Below are 21,243 nucleotides of genomic sequence, written 5' to 3'. Positions count from 1 at the left end.
TGCCAGGGCATTAAAAAGGGGATGCAACTCTGCCAAGATGATAAAAGCCATTTATGGGGATTATTTCTGGGATATTCGCAGCTCATCAGAGATCAATGACTCCAGATTACATAAGATTTTGGCAACGTGACGCAACCGAGCGCTGGGCAGGTCTTCTGTAGGTTATACATTCACGTTCAATGTCAACTCGTCCGCCATGTTAATTCTGCTTACGTTATTGGCATCTCTATCCAATGACAGATCTTCATTAATCACTTGTGATCGAGCATATCCATGGGGCTACATGTCGGAATGAGCCAGCATAGCTTTTCGCCCTTATACGAATGCTCAGCAGACATATACAAGGGGAAACTGTGGACAAAATAGGCCACTGTAATGCTAAAGAGCAAATATACCTGGACCATAGCAGTATATACCCCCAAGGCAAGAGAATGCAATGTACAGTACATACAGCCTTAAATGGAACCTGTCAGCAAAAATTAAACTAAAATTTCTACCAGTATGTTGCCAAGCAGCTGAACACCATCTAAATTGTCTTCCTTTCATGACCCAGTGTGATGGTATCATCCAGAAAATCCACTTTAGAAGCGAGATGTAAATTGTATAAAGTCAAGGAGGCGGAGAATTTAACACTGAAGTCAAGCTCTCTCCTCTTCAGAATGCCCCCTTCTCTGGATGCAGGACCATCAATTACAGTGACAACACAAAACAGATCTCCTGAAGTCTAATGCATGATGTTAAACACAGAGGAGGGGGCGTTCAGAGGTTCCCACCTTGACTTCAGTGTCAATCTCTCCGCCTCCTTGACTTTATACAACAAATTTACAGCTCTAAGTTCAATTTCTGGATGATGCCACCACACTGGACCATGAAAGAAACTAGAAGGAGTTGCACTGATTGACAACATACTGGCAGTGGTTTATAAGGCCAATTGCTGATGACTGGTTCCCTTTATATCCATCCCCAGACAGCAGATAAGTGTTATCAATGGTGGTGGGGAGTATTGAGTATTGACAGGACTTCTCGTATCACCTTTGGAAGTCCAATAGATATAAATAGAGCATAAGAGAAGTTTTATCATGTCCGCCATTCATATCGATAGGACCTATGATTATACTTGCAGGACTTGTCAGTCCCACCATGTATACTAACAAGAGCTTTCGCTATCCCATACTAAGGATTTCAGCTAGATGGGGAGTCCAACAGAAGAGACTACCTCATTAGACATATCAGCCCTGTAATGTACATGAGGGCCCACTAACAACAGAAGTCAGGGCAGAGCATACTGAACATCTAGATTTCTACATGAATGACCCTTTGCTTCTTCTGGGACATAAACCCATTGCCACACATGCATGCTTGAGCAGAGCATGCATGTATATGAACAAAGCTAGGCACGAGACAAATTTTACCCCACCAACACCATATTCAGCGACTATTACTCCATTTGTAATGAGGACAGAAGTGTGCAGATTCCTGATCTGGGTCCCTAGTATAGAGCTCCTTATTAGTTTCTAGGTACAGGTATAACAAGACTAGATCTGGAAAACAAATGCATTTGCAGAGCCGAGATCCCTTTAAGCCCCCCTAAAACTATAAAGCGTGCAGAAACTGGCTGGAGCACGGTTGCATAAATGTTGGCAGATCACAGCCCCTGCAGGCAACACTAGCCCTACAAATTCTGAGAAAGACGATTTATCTCGGCAGCTGCAGACATGGCAGACACTAGGTGTGGCCCCCCCGGATAGGACAAGCTGTGTTCAGCATGCACATGGAGAAATAGAGCAATGCAGGAGCCTGGCATGTGTAACCCTGCACCAGCATGCACTATAGAGGATGTGCTCTGCTGGATGGGCAAGGAGAGGCTGAATCACTCCAGGTGACGACATTTCCTCTATTACTGAATCCCTCCTCTGTTACACAAAGAAGCAGCAACCGGCTGAGTCTGGATGCCCCATTACTCAGAAGCCGCCCCCTCCCACTCCCATAACTAGGTGCCTCTCCCAAGGCCAAGGTCACGTGACTGAGACAAAAGGGGCAGCAGGGAAATTACATCCAGAATTAATCACATTTCTGGGCACAGAAGGACGGTGAAAGTGTCCTTCACTTAAAGGCAAAGTGTCTGCTGCAGTAGAGATACTAGAGAGGAGCCCGCCATGGCCACAGCAGATAAGGAATGAACTTGACTCCACAGACCAAACTTGCAAAACTACTGAAACACACAAGGACTGTTTTAGATATCCTTAAGACTACATGCTGGCATCCGAGCCACAGGGGTTAACCATAGCTCACACGTTTCCGATTCACAGTGAACTAGTTACATTATAACCCTGCAATCGCAGGGCGGAACAATAAACCAGCAGCGGTTATCAGCGACAAAGATAAAAGTTATACAATTTATTGGGATAGACAACTACTGGCCAAAAGAAAAAAAAGTTATTCATTCCTGACGGTTACTTACTTCAATCATGGTTGTGAAATTAATGGGCATAGTCTTGAGTAATGAACATGAAGATGGGCACAATGTCCTGGGTGCCAGTTACTTGCCAGGGTCATGGTTGCTGCCAAGAGGGCAGACATGTGACTCACAGCACCAGATATAGATATATATATAACAGCTTGCGCTCCATTTCTAAGAAGTGGGGAATGAATGTAGGTACGTATGATCACTGCACTGGGGGACATTTATCAGGGCTTCTACATCTGAAGATTCACCTTGAACGTGAACCAGCTGACAGTGTTGGCCGGTGGCACAGCCACCTACAGGATACATAAGGTCAGATACATTGGGGCTACCTTACCGGTGTATGATAAATCTGCCCCCCGCACCACTATAAATTTTCAGGTCCTCACTCCTGTAGTCTAATCTGACCATGTTAGTGCTCTATAATGTCCTATTTTTGTCTGCAGTTGTCCCTTATGATCTGTGAAGAGCTGCAGAATATGTTGGAGCTATATAAAGATATAACATAGTCTAAGCTTTCATGCAGGACTGAGCACACACACTCCATACCTAGTACTGCATGGCCATGGGCCCTCGAGGCAGTACAAGGTTTCATTGATCCTACTCACAAGGTGGAAAACTGCCGGAATGAAAGGGGCCCCGATTACAGGCAACTACACGAATTGTGAGTACAGGAGGTCCAGAGTTGCTGATGGGACTTAAGAGAACAGTCCAAAACAGTACAGAACAGAGATGCCAAATGCATATGCATCTATCTATATATGCGGGTACCAGGTGCCCCCCCAAGTCAGTGACAATTTAAGAAATCTAGAACAGTCTAGCAGTGACCTAAACTTATTTAAGAAATGTGACGAATTATGGAAAACAAAGTCTCTCCTGATGGACTAGCACAACGAGTTAAAAGGGGTTTCATAGGTAGACCACCTACACTAATGACAATAAACCCGATACTTTTCTAGAAACTTTACTACATCGTCCAAATTATTACAAGTCACCACTGACTTGGCCCGAAGACTATGGTCCAATTACCCCGCTCCAAACCAGCGAATACAATTTTCTAGGCAGACAAAATACTACAGAGCGGCCTCTCTTCTATACTGCGCAGTCCAGGCATTAGCCCCCGAGCAGGCCCTCCGTTAATCCCTACTCAGGAGGGTACCACGTGTTCAGGCGCAGGCCGGGGACAGCTGGCAGATGATACAGGAAGACGCTGACAGCTCCTACACTAGCGGGGACACCGCCAGCAGCCACGCCGCCTGCATTGTGTGACAAGGGCCCAGGAGATGCTCACAGGTCACATATACCTGGAGTCACAAGTTATTCTGTTACACTGCTACACTCTAAAGTGAGGAAGAAATCTAAAACTGTATTTGTCTCATGGGGATGTCAATACGGTGCCCCCCAGTTATTGCATTCTGGGATAATAGAGCCCTGTACACACTATAAGATTATACATATGTAACATAATATGTTCTAATAGAGGCCGTTAATTATATAAATCCAATCAGATCCCATTTCAGCTCTTATTATGATAACATTATAATATACATACATAATATCACATAAGTAGGAGGTATATACACAATATATCATGTGCCATACACTAAACACACCATATATCACCACCTAAAGAGTCACCATAAAGCGATCACAAAGATCAGAGATATATTATAGGTTTAGGTAGAAAGTAGATATCCTTATAAGCCTCCACTGGAAAAAGGTCCAATCCATACTCTAAAACCGATCTGAATCCAATTTTTATCGGGCGATCCCCCAGCAATCATTATTGATTTGTGACTAGCAGCACAGAGGATGTCAGCTATTATCCCAGACTCACCACTGTACGCCCGGTAGATAGCAGCTCGTCGTCCTGACAGTCGGTATGAAAGCCGGTTGTCAGACCTTCCTCAGCGCCATATTAAGAGCCGCGACCGCGTGTGCGCATATATAAGAGCCAACCCGGGGGAGGAGCCAGGCCCCGCCCAGCGCCCATTCATTCTTCTACAACCCCTCCCCCGGAGCTCGGTGCACGGGGGGAATTACCGTCTGAGCGGGTCACGTGAGGCTAGGCAGCCGCGGGCTCAGAGATGACGTCACAGTTACCGGGCACAGAGGGGGGAGCAGGGGGATTACCGAGAAGTGGGAGGAGCAGAGGGGGGAGGGCGCGGAACGAACCACATGACAGACCACCGCCCCCGGGAAGCGCTGATTGGTGGGATTAGGGGCGGTTGTAGACGTCTACAGTGACGTGATTCACGGGTCGGAACCGCTGCTCAGCACATCCCGGCCTTTATCATTGTGCAATGTCTTATCATTTATTTACTGGTTAAAGGGTTAAAAAAAACCCCGAAATTAACGCATCAAGCAATAAGGGCGTATTCACACGTGGCAGTGCCAGTGAAGTCTGATCACGTGAATCGCGCGGTTGAGATGGATAAATCACTGTAGCAGTATGTGTAGTGTGTGGTAGATGGTAACAGAAGGGGATTGAGGGTCACCATGAAGGCAGCTGCTTTATCAGGGTGTTAGATGGGTGTCATGGTGGTATTTGCATCAACAGGCAAAGATGGTGTATGAATATTCCTGCTATAAGGTAGAGATGGCGGTCCTGAGACCCAAAGGGCATGAGGAATCCATCAAACCAAACCTTCACCTCAAATACAAGGAGAAACCCTGCATGGGTTGTCCTGAAGGTTGATCTAGGTTTGTGTTTTTTCCCCTATTCTTGACAACAATCTGATAAGTGGGGGTCCTACTGCTGGGATATATAGCAATCTGATAGGTGGGGGTCCTACTGCTGGGATATATAGCAATCTGATAAGTGGGGGTCCTACTGCTGGGATATATAGCAATCTGATAGGTGGGGGTCCTACTGCTGGGGTATAAAGCAATCTGATAGGTGGGGGTCCTACTGCTGGGGTATATAGCAATCTGATAGCTGGGGGTCCTACTGCTGGGGTATATAGCAATCTGATAGGTGGGGGTCCTACTGCTGGGTTATATAGCTATCTGATATGTGGGGGTCCTACTGCTGGGGTATATAGCAATCTGATAAGTGGGGGTCCTACTGCTGGGATATACAGCAATCTGATAAGTGGGGGTCCTACTGCTGGGGTATATAGCAATCTGATATGTGGGGGTCCTACTGCTGGGATATATAGCAATCTGATAAGTGGGGGTCCTACTGCTGGGATATATAGCAATCTGATAAGTAGGGGTCCTACTGCTGGGATATACAGCAATCTGATAAGTGGGGGTCCTACTGCTGGGATATATAGCAATCTGATATGTGGGGGTCCTACTGCTGGGGTCTATAGCAATCTGATAAGTGGGGGTCCTACTGCTGGGATATATAGCAATCTGATAGGTGGGGGTCCTACTGCTGGGCTATATAGCAATCTGATATGTGGGGGTCCTACTGCTGGGATATATAGCAATCTGATAGGTGGGGGTCCTACTGCTGGGTTATATAGCTATCTGATATGTGGGGGTCCTACTGCTGGGGTATATAGCAATCTGATAAGTGGGGGTCCTACTGCTGGGATATATAGCAATCTGATAGGTGCGGGTGCTACTGCTGGGGTATATAGAAATCTGATATGTAGGGGTCCTACTGCTGGGATATATAGCAATCTGATATGTGGGGGTCCTACTGTGGGGTATATAGCAATCTGATAAGTGGGGGTCCTACTGCTGGGATATACAGCAATCTGATAAGTGGGGGTCCTACTGCTGGGATATACAGCAATCTGATAAGTGGGGGTCCTACTGCTGGGGTATATAGCAATCTGATATGTGGGGGTCCTACTGCTGGGATATATAGCAATCTGATAGGTGGGGGTCCTACTGCTGGGTTATATAGCAATCTGATATGTGTGTCCTACTGCTGGGGTATATAGCAATCTGATAAGTGGGGGTCCTACTGCTGGGATATACAGCAATCTGATAAGTGGGGGTCCTACTGCTGGGGTATATAGCAATCTGATAAGTGGGGGTCCTACTGCTGGGATATACAGCAATCTGATAAGTGGGGGTCCTACTGCTGGGGTATATAGCAATCTGATATGTGGGGGTCCTACTGCTGGGATATATAGCAATCTGATAGGTGGGGGTCCTACTGCTGGGGTATATAGCAATCTGATAAGTGGGGGGTCCTACTGCTGGGGTATATAGCAATCTGATATGTGGGGGTCCTACTGCTGGGATATATAGCAATCTGATAAGTGGGGGTCCTACTGCTGGGGTATATAACAATCTGATATGTGGGGGTCCTACTGCTGGGATATATAGCAATCTGATAGGTGGGGGTCCTACTGCTGGGTTATATAGCTATCTGATATGTGTGTCCTACTGCTGGGGTATATAGCAATCTGATAAGTGGGGGTCCTACTGCTGGGATATACAGCAATCTGATAAGTGGGGGTCCTACTTCTGGGGTATATAGCAATCTGATAAGTGGGGGTCCTACTGCTGGGATATACAGCAATCTGATAAGTGGGGGTCCTACTGCTGGGGTATATAGCAATCTGATATGTGGGGGTCCTACTGCTGGGATATATAGCAATCTGATATGTGGGGGTCCTACTGCTGGGGTATATAGCAATCTGATAGGTGGGGGTCCTACTTCTGGGATATATAGCAATCTGATGGGGGATCCCTACTACTAGGATATATGATTGTGGGGGCCTGACTGCTGGGACCCTCACTGATTACAGCAATAGGGATCTTTTCTCCCTAATTGATGGATCAGCAGGCAGAGCACGTGTCCTCTGTTCAATATTATGGGAGTGTCAGATATGGCTGTGCACAGTGCTAAGGTATTTCCAGCACTTATTTTCGCTATGATAGTGCTGGAGATACCTGAGCGCTGTCCTGTTTCTATTTCTGACACTCCCATAGTGTTGTATGGATCGGTAGGACACATGCTCCTTTTTCCGCTCTATCCGCTAGTAAATACAGGATCAAAGAGGGCCCCCCATTAGTCAGATTGCTAACCCTTTTAAAGACCCTGCAGTGACTAATTGGTGGGAAGCCAATACTGCCCTTGTTCAGTATTGCCAACGTGTCCAGCAATATAAAATGTACGGAGCTGGGAGCAGATTGCTCCATCTGCTGTGTAGTGGCCATGCTGGAGAACTACAGATCAGAGCCTGTACACAGTGTAGCATAAGACTGGTGCCAGTCTCAGGGGGCCTTGTGTTGGCCGCCACCATTCAGAAATAAATGAATGGGGCATCAAATCAAAAATCCCCGACCACTTCACTCTAGAAAACCTAGACCGTGTGTCTGATATCATTCCCAGGCTGAAGTCCTGAGCTCACATTATCCTAGTTATCTCTTCAGCCTTTCCCCCCCAGGACTGATATCCCATACGAGGCCATGAGGACTCGCAGCATCATGGAAAACTATGACGCGGTGAGCGCAGGTCAGAGGGCAGGATTCAGTCCGGGAAATATGGGCAGCACGAGATCATGTTCCCCAGACTTCACACAGACGTGTGCAGGAGCCCTGGGCCCTTCAGACCTGCTGACTTCTCGTTCCCTGTGATATATGGTATCAGGATTTTCCGCAGCCATTGCATTGCTCAGTGGTGCCTTCTGCCAAAGCAGAATTTGTACCCAGTCTTGTACCCTGTGCTGTTTTAGGACACATTCCCACATGGAGTTTTTAAACGGATCCAAAACCCAAGTGGGAGGGGGTTTGTCCAAAAAGCTTGTGCGTTTCGTTCAAACCCCTCCCACTTGCATTTTGGATGTGTTTAAAAACACCACATGGGAATCCGCCCTCAGCCACCATGTACAATATCAACTTTGTTCACCTAATGGCACTAAACCTTTCATTTTAATCTAATCTCACCACCTGATTTATTCTCTGGTGTTTTTTTCTGACCTTTGTGTTTATGTTATTGTCCTGATAATGTATCTCCTTTTTTTTATTATCAGGGCATTTTCATGTGTCAAATATTTTATCTACATGTCATTAATCAAAAACCATCCTGATAATGCAGGGGGGGGGGCCTTATGCATACATCCAAGCTCCTTTTAAATTATGCTAATGACCCTGAAGGGCTTCTCGGGGTGTTACCAGAGCCCTTCTGTGCGGTAGCTTCACATGCTGGTACACTGTACACCCCCTCCTCCTTATAATGTGTGCTGAAATGTCCTCTGCCGCAGGGATTCAGTTCACTGATTCTAGGTTCTATCTGGGAAACCCTGCAAGCGCATTGAGTATCGCCGGACCAGTATATATCAGTATACCATTCTGTATGTATGGAACAGCTTTGCGGAGTCCTCTATGTTGTAAAATGGCATGCAGTACAGTAATAACTTTTGGGGTATTTTACAATGACAACATATGGGTAACAGATGCCAATATTTATACAGTGCTATGCATCCTCTCAATGTATAAATCGGCGTAACAATAACACTATTGTTCCATACTATTCCATACAATAGTTAATATGTGACTATATTTATTGGATGATGATAGCTCAGGACACAATGATCTGTATACCCAGAATAGTAAACTACACTTTGAGACTAGTTCTAAGCATGTGACATGACCGCTATGTGGATGGAGCGTATACGTTAATCCATATATCATATCCAATAAGTGAATTAAACCCTCACCCCGGGATCGGCTCTGGGGCTCTGTCCCTCGGTTATTTCAGGAATCTGAATGTATTCATTTCTGTGAAATAATTTTTTTCTTTGTGCCTAAGCCGGTATCGTGGTCATGATAACCTGATAAGGCACGTGAAAGCTGGCCGCACACATCGTGACCCTGAAATGTTTGTGTGCTGATCTCTCTTTACATAGTGGCGCTGATTTACTAATCCTGTCTAGAGCTGGCCATAGACATAAGATGTGTGATGTCCAAACTATCTGATCTCAATGTCTGGGGAGATGAGGGATTTAATTTCAACTACTCAAAAGTATAAGATGCTACATGGGCAGTGCTCAGCCGTGCTGTCTGCAAAACACTCAATCGTTTGGGTTCGCACAGAGAATTGTGTACTGTTACTTTTGGTACTTAAAGGGGTTTTCCCAAAAAGTAAAGTTAGGCCCTATACACGGGATAGGGCCTAACTTGCTGATCAGTGGGGGTCTCATTGCTGAGACCCCCACAGATCCTGAAAAAGAGGGGTCCCACGTACCTCCATCAGACCCCTCGACGCTCCGTCAGATAATGGAGCAGACTGCAGCGCATGACCGTTCTGCTCCATTGATCTCTATGGAGCTGACAGACCCCTCGTTTTCACTGAGCACTGAGACCCCCACTGATTAGCAAGTTAGGCCCTATCCCGTGGATAAGGCCTGACTTTACTGTATGGGAAAACCCCTTTAACCCATCACTTTCCTTCCGTGGTGGAACTTGATGGACATATGTCTTTGTTTTTCATCCGTACCATGTAGGACAGTGTAGGACATTCTAATTAGCATAACTTGAGAAGGCGCAAAGTGTGCGGTTGCAATCTGGGCAAGAGGCGGAGGGGGCCCACAATGTGTCACTTTCCAATATGAGAAGAGTAATACTATGAAGCATACATTCTAGTCGGTGGCTTGGCACCAATTTTGCACTTCAAGTTACACTACCAAAAAGAAGTATTTGAAGAAGTCAGTGATTGGCTGAGAAGTTGAAGCGGGCACAATCACTTCTGGTCTCATGGATGGGAGATAATCTGATTTGGGGTGCCAACTTCCAGGACCCCCGCAGTTCACTAGGGCGGAACGCTCGTTTTCGGGAATTGAATGAAGCTCGACCTAGTCCCATTTATTCATTTAATTCTATTAGAAATTGAAGAGCACAGCACCCTGGTATCTCTCATACTACTAAAAACATCTATGATGAGTATGAGACCAAAGCTGGAACATGGGGGCAATTCTGATGTCCATAGGCAAAAGCTGTTTGTTACTCACCTGTGAAGAGATTACGGTATATATGTTTTTAATTTCCCTCTAGCCATAAATCAGGTTAAACAAAAGCTGAATTGTACAAACATGTAATACATTATATATGCCAAAAATCTGAAAAGTGTAATGATCCGGCCCATGCCTCGCATCAGCTAATCCAGCAAATCTCCCACTGAGAAAATGGGCAGGAAAGTGGAAAAGCCGACTTAGTCCTTTACGCTTAGTGACTGATTTCAAAGAGCCGAGGCTCAGCCTTGATGTGTGGGGGACATGATCACACAGGCTCACAGCGACAGGCCCTGTCACTCTGGGATATGTGTGTGCCGCTAAACTATGGAGGGGAGAGCTGTCTGGATATGGGAAACACCCCAAAATGATTGTCCCACGGCATGCCTCCACATTACACATACACTTATAGATGACCCTTCACTATTAGCTAAGAACAAAGACACTATAGGAAAGGTGACGCCCAGTTGTCAATTTATTCACAAAGGCACAACACCAAGTATTAAGAAAAGATTGGAAAATAACAGTGTAAACAGGTAGCCACTCATCTCTACTTGTGTGACTCGAGGAAAGAAGCCGTGAATACAGAATATGCCTTTTACAAATATGGAACAGCAAATATTTTCTCTCAGCTTTCTGTTTTGCCGGAGATTGGGTTGGGTAGATTGGAACTGAAGTAGATGATGTTGCCAAGTCTGAAAGATTGGTCATGTTTGGATACTGCCCACATAATCAAAGAGCCGGCCAACATTCAGATTTTGTCCACCATGACTCGAAAGAGGTGAAGGTACTGACACAGACATATCTTATCCCAAGAAGAAGAAATACAAACCATCCAGGGCCATAAAGGTGCCATTTATAACATTTCCAATGGAAAATCAGTAAATCCACCTCCAACAGTTGGTCCACACACGGATTAGCCGCATTGTAAATCAGCAGAATCCAAATCTATTCATGAGCAATCGCCCTGCCAGGACATTGATCTTATATTCATGAATACTATTATAAGGTCCTGGCAGGGCGATTGTTCATGGACAGATAGAGATCACATGACCCTCCATCTGCAGGCCATTTGATGGACAGTAATGTCTGGCTGATGAGCTTCACTTTACATATCAGGAAAGCAGAGCAGATCTATTAATACATGTATATTGGTAAATTACCTTATATCCTGGCTCCCATACTTACACACACATTAAAAAATACATGAGGTATAGTGGCCAACCCCTTTAAGCCCTATTCTTTACCAAGCCATGGCTATTCCCTTACAAACTGTAATCTGTAAGGGAGACCTGTCAGTAGGAGTTCAGTATCCCTGCAGCGCCTCCACAGGAGAAATAGCGCATTGCACAATTCTTATTAAAAATAAACTATTTGTGTAATTGGTGCGAAGAGATTAGGATCCTTTGAACGGGCATATATAATGCACACTGGATGTTCACGGAGGAGCGTTAATGAACATGCAACAGATTTGTGCTGAAGGGGGTATATGATACTAAGATACCTGCTGATTTTTTTTTTCCCATGTAGAACATGTAATAGATAGGTGTCTGCCCTGGAGACAGATTCCATTGAAATAGGCTGTCTGCGGGGATATACAGTAACTCGAAGCTGCTGGGCCCCATGCAAAATCTATATTACCTAATCTTTTACCTCTCATGGCGACACTTAGTTTTGGTTGCAAATTCATACTCTGCAACTCTAAAGTTAAGATCCTACTCTGCAATAAAATCATCTCACTGGCATCTGTAAGGAACACTGTGACTCCATTGTGCGCCGTATTACCTGTCCGCAGCTTAGCCGCATACAAAGTACCTGCAATGCCAGATATACAGTGGGTACAGAAAGTATTCGCACCCCTTCACTCTTTGGTGCATTACAACCAATTGGTAAGATCAAAAAAGAAATCTAGATATTTTTGCCAATTTATTAAAGATGAAAAAATGAAATATCACATGGTCATAAGTATTCAGACCCTTTGCTGCGGCACTCATATTTAACTCACCTGCTGTCCATTTCCTTCTGATACTTCTTCAGACGGTTGTACTCCTTCATTGGAGTTCAGCTGATTGGACTTGATTAGGAAAAGGACATACCCGTCTATATAAGATCTCACAGCTTACAGTGCATGTCAGAGCACATGAGAATCATGAGGTCTAAAGAACTGCCCAAGGAGCTCAGAGACAGAATTGTTGCGAGGCACAGATCTGGCCAAGGTTATAAAAGCATTTCTGTTGCACTCAAGGTTCCTATGAGCACAGTGGCCTCCATAATCGGCCAGATCTCTTCCTCAACCTGGCCATCCAGTCAAACTAAGAAATCGTGGGATACAAGTCTTGGAGAGAGAAGTAAAGATCACTGTGGCTTTAGGAGTCTGGTGGCAGCACCATGCTATGGGTGGCAGGGACAGGGCCACTGGTTGTAATGGAAGAAAATATGAATGAGCCAAGTACAGAGATATCCTGGATGAAAACCTCTTCCAGAGCTCTGGACCTAAGACTGGGCTGAAGGTTCATCTTCCTTCCAAATCCAGGGGTGATATCTCAGTTTTTCTTATTTAATAAATTAGCAACAATATCTACATTTCTACATTGGCTGCAATGAAACAAAGAGTTAAAAATTTAAAGGGGTCTGAATACTTTCTGTAGTCACGAGGGTGGCACTACCTTTATCTTCATTGTCCTGATTCTGGGGATGTCATCATACAAAGCAGCGCCGGATGGTGTTATTTTCTAGTGAAAGGTATTCATTCTCCAGTATTTCATATTTAGTTGTAATTTTCCCATTATTGTCAATAGTCAAACTCTTCCTGCTGTTTACTCTCTTAGCGGTATAAACCATATGACCAGAACTATTTTTGCTCTTCCTTTCTGGAGAAACACTCATGAAACCATGAACTTGGAGGACCCGTTCTGCTGATGTTTTTTTTTTCTACTCCTTCACGCCACAGCCAGCCTACAAAAACATGGAGTGGCATGGAAAAAAAAAATATCTTGGGAAAGAAAAAAGTGTAAGTAAGTCTAAGATAAAGAAAGAAAATAAGCAATGCGATAACAGGAAGAAAGAAAACTCTGGTTGTGGGAAAGATATGGGAAGCTGAGAAGATAGAGACCAAGAGCCGAGTGGGTAATAGAGGAAATAATGGAAGCTTCTACAAGGCTGTGCTAATTCCATGGCACTCGGATTATATCTTTATCTCTCAGTAGATAGTTAGATAGTTGGTTTACAGCCCATGGATTCGGCAATTACCTTGTATCTCTCGCCTGACGTACACACGCTAATCTGCTGGCTTCTTACACACATACTTTTTTCTAGATGTTTTTTTGGGGCTTGTAAGTGCCATGACCCTCATTCATGGAGACCATCATGGAGTCTACCACTTCCCTCTATTGCTACTGAACGTGTACCTTTGTTTCTAGAAAGAGCTAAAAACAAAAATTTTAAGAGATTTGTAAGTTTGATAGTTGGTGCACCTGACTGCAACGCTCCTGCTGCGCTTTCTAGTGCCACCCAAAACAACACACTCCCTAACCTGGCCAATTCTTTATCATCATACACTATGGCAAGTAAAATTTCAATGTCCAGTACATGTGCAATAAAGCCCTGTTCAGTATGTTTTTTTCTACCCATAGAGAAGTCCAATAAGAAAACTATTCCAAAATAAAGAAAAAAATCCAATAATAATGCAATAATATAGAAAAATCGCCAGGGAAACGAAAGCTGAAAGAAACAACCAAAACGCTACAGTATTTGTATGGCATATAATGGAACCATACTGAACAACATGTAACCCAGGGGTGGGCAATTCATTTTCCTATGGGGCCACATGAGATATTGGAATGGTTTTAGACAGCCTAATATAATATACTAATACTAATATACTTATCTAGGTTCTACTCAATATGTAGTCCCCCTCACAGTACACCCACATTCGTAATACCCCCTCTTATTACTCCCCTATTCATAATACCCTCTCTAATTAGGCCCCCCATATATAGTGCCTCCTGTTCCTATGCACCCTTTTATAATGCTCCCTCCATTATGATGCCCTGTCTCCTAATGCCCCCTTAATAAGTTCTGCAGCGCTTTACAACTACCTCCACTATTCCCCCATGTATAATGCCCCATCTCCTTATGTCCCCTTTTATAATGTTCCTTCTCATTATGCCCCCTATATAGTTCCCCCTATCCTTATGCCCCTTTGCTATCTCCATTAAGCCCCCATTTATAGTACCCCTGCATTTTAGTGCTACCTGTATTATTCCCACATTTATGATGCCCCTTCTCCTAATGCCCCTTTTATAATGCTCCCTCCATTATGACCCAATTTATAATTGCTCCTTTTATAATGCTCCCTCCACTATGCCCCATCTATAATGCCCCATCTCATTATGCCCTCTAAATAGTGCCTCCACTTTGCCAGGCTTCGAGGATGTGGATCCTCTGAACCATTGCGGATGATGACACAAGCCACAACCTGGGACCGGAGTCTAAGTGGTACCCGGTTTTCACCAGAGCCCGCCGCAAAGCAGGATGGTCTTGCTGCGGCGTGGTACCACCAGGTCGTTCCACAGGAGTGACTTGTCCACAATGGCAGCCAAGGCGAGGTACAGGAACGGCAGGCAATCTCGTAGTCGGGGACAGGCAGGAGGTCAGGACGGGCAGCACAGGAACGGAGTCAGAGACGTAGCAACAGGTCAAGGCAGGCGGCAAAGGAGCAAAGTCAAAAGCAGAACCAGGGTCACAACGGGAAATCACAGAAACAGCACACTGCATAAACAAAGCTTTCTCTAGGGCTCTAGGCACAAAGATCCGTCAGGGATCACAGGAAGAGGCAGGATTAAAAAGATGTACCTGAAATGGCCAGCGCCAATTAGTGGCGCACTGGCCCTTTAAACCTGCAGAAGCCGGTGCGCGCGCGCCTTAGGAGTCGGGGATGCGCATGCACAGCCGAAGATGGTGGAGCAGCCGCGGCAGGGACCGCAGAAGCCAGGGCGGGAGCCGGGACCCATAAGCCGAGCTTGCGGCTCGCTGGCGAGGGTCGAGAGGCACGGTGTCCCTTCTCCTTATACTGTATCTCCTATCCCCCTTCTTATGGTTGTTTAAGTAAAATAAAAAAGACAATACTCACCTTTCCTCTCTTCTGGTCTTTTCTGCAGTAAGGTTCCCAGTGCTGGTGACATAGTGATACCGTTGCTGTGCATAGTGGCTGAATAGGGAGTGCATTACTCTCTGCTATACCCCTGTACAAGCAGTCAGCTACAGCAGCGCATGAGCCATGACCCCTGCATCTGGCTTGTGCGCTGCTGTGGGACCCGCTCTGCCAGTGTACCAGCTAAGTATCTTTGACGGTCCCCCTTGACCGCAGGCTGTTAAAAAATTCTTAGTGGGCTGGATAATGACAGGCCCTTATGTAACCTCGAAAAAAAATGGCATAAAAAGTAAGTTAGGAGATATGCCATGGGGTTAACAGCTATAAAATCACAGACGGTTAACCTGTGATGGAGATCCACAGTAGCAGTATAGAGAATAGGATTACATCCAGCTGCTACGTAAAAAAAAAAAAAAACTTGCAGCATATAGAAATACATATCAGCAGTGGATCATTGCTTTGGGTTTCTTTCACCAGTGGTTATGCAACAAAAAGATTTAAAACGGCAGGGAACCTACAGGCTTTCCAATGTGAAAATGATAGCACATGTTGGTTTTTGGTTGTGGACTTGTCTGCGGATTCTTTCACAGTTGCTGTGAGGGTTAGATAGGCGCCTGTCACACAGTCATGAAAATGAGAGTGCAGTCTTCATGACTGCATATTTGGGGGCTCTTAGATTATTAAAAAGAATACAGATATAAGGATAATCTCACTGTAGATTGTTCTTCTATCTAGCTGCCCATGTGAAGTTGTGCCGATTCATCATGGGATTGATAACAGAGCACAGAGAAAGCCCAATCTACAAAACAGGTGTAAAATTCAAAACAGATGAGCAAAGAGTGAAAAACCATCCAGAGAGGGATATAGGGATGGAAATATGTTATTTTACGTTCTGATACGTCACCTACCTACAAGTAATACAATGGTATATTGCCTCTAGCTAGGTAAATAAGTAGAGTATGACACCACACCTTATGTGGGTGATATAATAGAGGTTGCTACCAAGAAATAGACATAGTTATGTGTAGGGGTGGTTTTAGACTATGTTGGGCCCTGGTCAAAACTAAAAGTGGGGCCCCAAAATAAAACTATAGTCACATTCAGTAAGATATATAGATAGGTAACAGATAAATAATATTAGATAGATAACTAAACAGATAGATGATTAGCATCTTCACCTGGATATTCAGCAAAGGGTTATTACAAGAAGAATACATCTTCCGCCCACAAAAGTCAACATGCAGGGGTCCCCTTTAGGACAAGGGGCCCTGGACAAATGTCCAGTTTGCCGCCCTCTAACGCCAGCCCTGACTGTATGACTAGAATTTTAAACCCATGAGAAGAAGACAACTGAAGGACTCACATTTACTGGTGATATCGATTTTCATTTCCTGGAGAAATCCTCTTGACGTCTTATCCAATATGATAAAGGCCTATGAGTATTATCAGAGTCTTGTTATTATACATGGCTCTATCACTCACATGGTACGTTGTGGAGCAAATTGTGAAACAAAAGATCAAACTTTACTCTTTTATCTGTTATGAGGAGCAGGGAATGATAGCGCTTGTGTAAATTCTTCCACGTGTAATTCATGTGTACAACAACTTTGACTCCTGGTCACCAGATCCAGAATTGCAAAATTGAAAAAATCGGGATCCAAGTTTTGGGTCTCATACCTGAAAATGAAAAAGTTTTATGAAGAGCAGTAATGCTCAAGATCAGTGGAGGTCCCAGAGGTTAGACCCCCAGGAAACATGGCATGTCTTAGCTATAAGCCATCTGTCACTGGTGCCCCTCTCCATGGGGCTTCCCCCTGGCCCCAGCACCAAAATTACCTCTTCACACTCCTGCTCCCATCTGACCTGGTCCGCGCGTGCATCCCCGCTCCCTAGGGTGCTTGCGTGCTGGCACTCAAGAATTTAAAGGGTTTCCATAAATTCTGGCGGCTCCCATCATTCCCCACTGGATGTTTGAGCCAACAGCCTTAGACAAAGCTCCTCTGCATGTTTCCGGTGTTTCTGTTCTCCAGCGTTCCAGTTCTTGTGTCCCAGTGCTCCGTGTTCCTGTTCCGTGTTCCTGCTCCCGTGTTCCTGCTGTGTGCTCCTGTGTACCTTCCTGCATTGTTCTCCCACTGTCATCCCAGGCTTGGACTGTGTTCTGCACCACTATCTTGGCTGCCACCACGGGCTAGTCGCACCTGTGGAACGACCTGGTGGCACCCCGCCGCAGCAAGACCATCCCACTTTGCGGCGGGCTCTGGCGAAGAGCAGATGCCACTTAGTCCCAGGTGTCAGACAGTACCATCTCTCGTGGTGGTCCAGAGGGTCCACAGACCCAGAACCCTGACACCCTGATCACATTTGGGAATAACGCTTTAAGAGGTTGTGTCATTAAAGATATGTATATTCGGGCTTAGGGACCATTGGACTTCAATGAATTGAGGAATGTGAGTCCCCTTGACCTGTCCAGTACTAAATGGGACGTTCAGGTCACGGTTGTCCTATAAGCTTCATCGGATGTCCTTAATGACCAGATCCCTTTAATAGCCCTTATCTGCCTTCTCCTGGGAATCACAGTACTGCATATAATTATAACTTCTCCAGGAAGTCTATGCATGGAATGAAGTTTTTATTTTTAACAAGGTCACAGTGATAACAACTACAAGGAACTAAATCACTAGTGAGAAGAAGACCGCTATCAGAAAATTCCCACACATACTGGGATATAGCAAATATGCCTCAATGAGGTGGGATCCCGGTTTCCCTCCTCAATACCCCACTTTCTCATGGTCCGTTAGATATGTATCTATATACTCAGTGGTGTATCTTGAAGCTTCTGGACCCTAACACAAAATTTGTAACAGAACTGCCATGTACAATTTACTACCAGAAGCAACAGCAAGCCCTCCACTAAAAGGGTCCTTAGTACCTCTTCTTGGTGCAGGTATCATAGTGCACCAAGTACTATTAAATCACATATGTTAACTGTACACATTAATTAAACTTGGTTATGTCGGCACCATGCCTGGACATCTAATGACCAGACATCGGAGGAAATAACAGTTGTGTAGATTTAATGCACAGTCCTTTTGTTCTTAGGAAGATGTACCTAGAACCTAGAAGTGCCTAAAATAGCTTTTTCCCCTTCCCACTGAGAACATATACACTGCTCTGCACATCTATGGAGAGAGGGCTATTGGGGTTTACAAAGATAGGTGTTTGCTGAACAAATATTGGATGAATTTGTATACCTCTACAAACACCCAGTAAAACCACATTTCAACTCTGCCAAACATGGTCTTTCATGTGGCAAATATCCTGCACCTTGTGAAGCCAATATTTAAGTGAGGATGGCCACTCTTTTACGTAAGTTGCCCATGTGCCTTTACTGCCTTAATAATTATTCCTGAATGTTCAGCAAGTGATTCAGCAGTCCTGCTGCTTACTTTAGTGCTGTCTGCAAACTCTCTGTAGATCTCTGTTTACATGTCTAAGCACTAATGAAAAGGAGGAGCTGCAGCAGCAGAGATATGACTGATCCTGCTCCCTCCCCCTCCCTCTCCCCTCTCCCTGTGTCTGTCATTGAGACGGACTGTGAGAGAGAGGCACAGTGTCAGACTGGCCCACCAGAGTACCAGAAGATCCTCCGGTGGGCCCTGGCTCAAACCAATACTGAACCCCAGAGGTCCATCAGAAAACAACACAATTTGAAGGCTGCTAGAGTCTATTTCTATTATGGGGGATAATGAAGATTGTGCACCCAGATTGATTTTCTCTGGTGGACCTAAGGAAACACTGGAGAGGCACAGTGGGTTACGCTATAAGGACGGAATAAAGGAATGAGAAATAGGAAGCTATGTATATATGGAGAGGGCATAATGGTGAGAACAGGGAACGGATGAAGCTATCAAAGAAGGCAAAGGCACAGGTACATATACATGCAGAGACATGTCTAATAGACCAGATTTATTAAAGTGTCCAACCCCTTTAAAGAGGGATGCTGCTAAGATGAAGGAATAAGAATAAGGAAGTAAAAAAGTATGAAAAGATATCATACAATTCCCTCCAGTCCTGCCCTAGAATGGAAAAGCACTAGAAGACGTGAAGAACATTTCCTTCTGCCAATCTACTTCAGTTTGAGGACACTGTTGGCATCAATACTGGACTCTCAAGAGTATTTCTGAACCCACCTCTTGTAGTTGGCTGGAAATTGAAGTGCTATGAGCCATACGAAAGGTTTTGTGGTTTGTGAGTGAAAGATATTAATGTCTCTTTCCCAATTCTAGTGGAAAGAGGTGTGAGACAAACCCAGGCAGAATTCCAACATACACCAATTTTTCCATCCAAAGTTTGAGGTTCAGGGGAGACCTCAGAAGAGATCCATGAGCCCCTTTTGCTAAAAGTGAAAGGGTCAAAAGAGGATTTCTTTGAACCAATCTCTGAAGATGGGGTCGTCTATAATGGAGGAGAAACCACATGGGAGAAGGTAGCATTGAGAGTAGGATGTGGTGGAAAGTCTATGTTAACTCTATACGTTCAAGGTGAACTATGGTAGTTTAAAACTACCAAACTTCTGCTAAAGAATGGAAAATATCACCCAGCAGGGATCCTGGAGTTTTGCATGCCGACTGGAAAATGTATTAACTTTAGGGCTTATTAGATTTACCATAATATAATCTACTCATGTACATGTTTGCAGCAAGTAAATCTGTACTGTGCATACTACTCTATTCACTTTGTAGCCCCTTCCCCTCCAAAGCTTAATGTGTCTTATGATACATATAACCCCTTCTGAAGAAAAACAGAATGGAAAAATACTAACCACAGATATAAAGGAGCGCTAAACCTAGTGTCAGCAGCTGTTCATACAGCGGCTTATCAAAGCACAATCTTGGATCATCACATGTATGTATGGAAATCTGGATCTTATCAGAACCGGACACCGACCCTGAATGGAAGTATGGTCCCCCCTCCCTTCAGTTCCAAATTCACATATATGGGTGCCATGTTACCCATCCTATATAAATCAAATGTTGTATGGATCTGTAATACTGCCTTATGCATGAAGCATTAAGAACCTATATGAAAACATTCAATAAAATTGCTGAAGATTGTAGAAGACTCTTAAAGGAAATCTGCCATTTGATTTCATGCATTGTGATCCAGAAACATATCTTGCTTAATGCCTGAACCGAGTGGTTTTGCTCAAAAAAACTATTATAAAATTCAGGAAAACTGGGTGCCTTTATAAACACATTACACAGAGATTCCTAAACTGTCCAGACAGGACTAACCAACCTGAGCTGGATGACTCGTACACAGCAGCTGGGGGAGAGTGCAGTGATGGATTAGTTCTGCCTGTAAGGGGCAACACAGTGAATACAGTGTTCTAAGCTTATGTTGGGCGGGACAAGACTGGAACAGTGCATAATTAGGGTGAGGAGAAGAGCCGGGCAGCCACAGGAGCAAAAGAGCCTCATTATCATAATTTTATAATTGTTTTTTCAGCAAAACCATTTGGTTTAGGAATTAAACAAGATATGTTTTTGCATCAGTGTAGCTACAGAATTCTCAAGGTATGTTTGCTTCATAATGCATAAAAGCAAATGGTAGATTTCCTTTAAAAAAGAAGCAAAAATTACTGATAACATAACCATAAAACAGGTCCCCGGTATCAAATTAATGGGGGTCTAATGACTAGCACTCTC

General features: G+C 44.5%; 1 protein-coding gene across 2 annotated transcripts in view; it reads right to left on the bottom strand.

Annotated features, from left to right (window-relative positions):
* SLC20A1 (solute carrier family 20 member 1) overlaps positions 1 to 16,996 on the bottom strand; it is a 34,448-nt gene extending 17,452 nt beyond the window's left edge. The window contains exon 1 of one of the 2 annotated variants that reach the window (XM_072149007.1): positions 16,899 to 16,996. The gene's annotated coding sequence lies outside the window, so the exon portion shown is untranslated. Of the gene's footprint in view, positions 1 to 4,301; positions 4,522 to 16,898 lie in introns of those variants that run through there. The other variant, XM_072149003.1, reaches the window with a different exon arrangement.
* Positions 16,997 to 21,243: the final 4,247 nt, after the last annotated feature.

This window comes from Engystomops pustulosus, chromosome 4, assembly GCF_040894005.1.
Source record: "Engystomops pustulosus chromosome 4, aEngPut4.maternal, whole genome shotgun sequence".
In the NCBI taxonomy this organism is placed as follows: domain Eukaryota; kingdom Metazoa; phylum Chordata; class Amphibia; order Anura; family Leptodactylidae; genus Engystomops; species Engystomops pustulosus.
The sequence above is the reverse complement of the archived record's forward strand: the minus strand, read 5'-3'. Positions and strand labels throughout refer to the sequence as shown.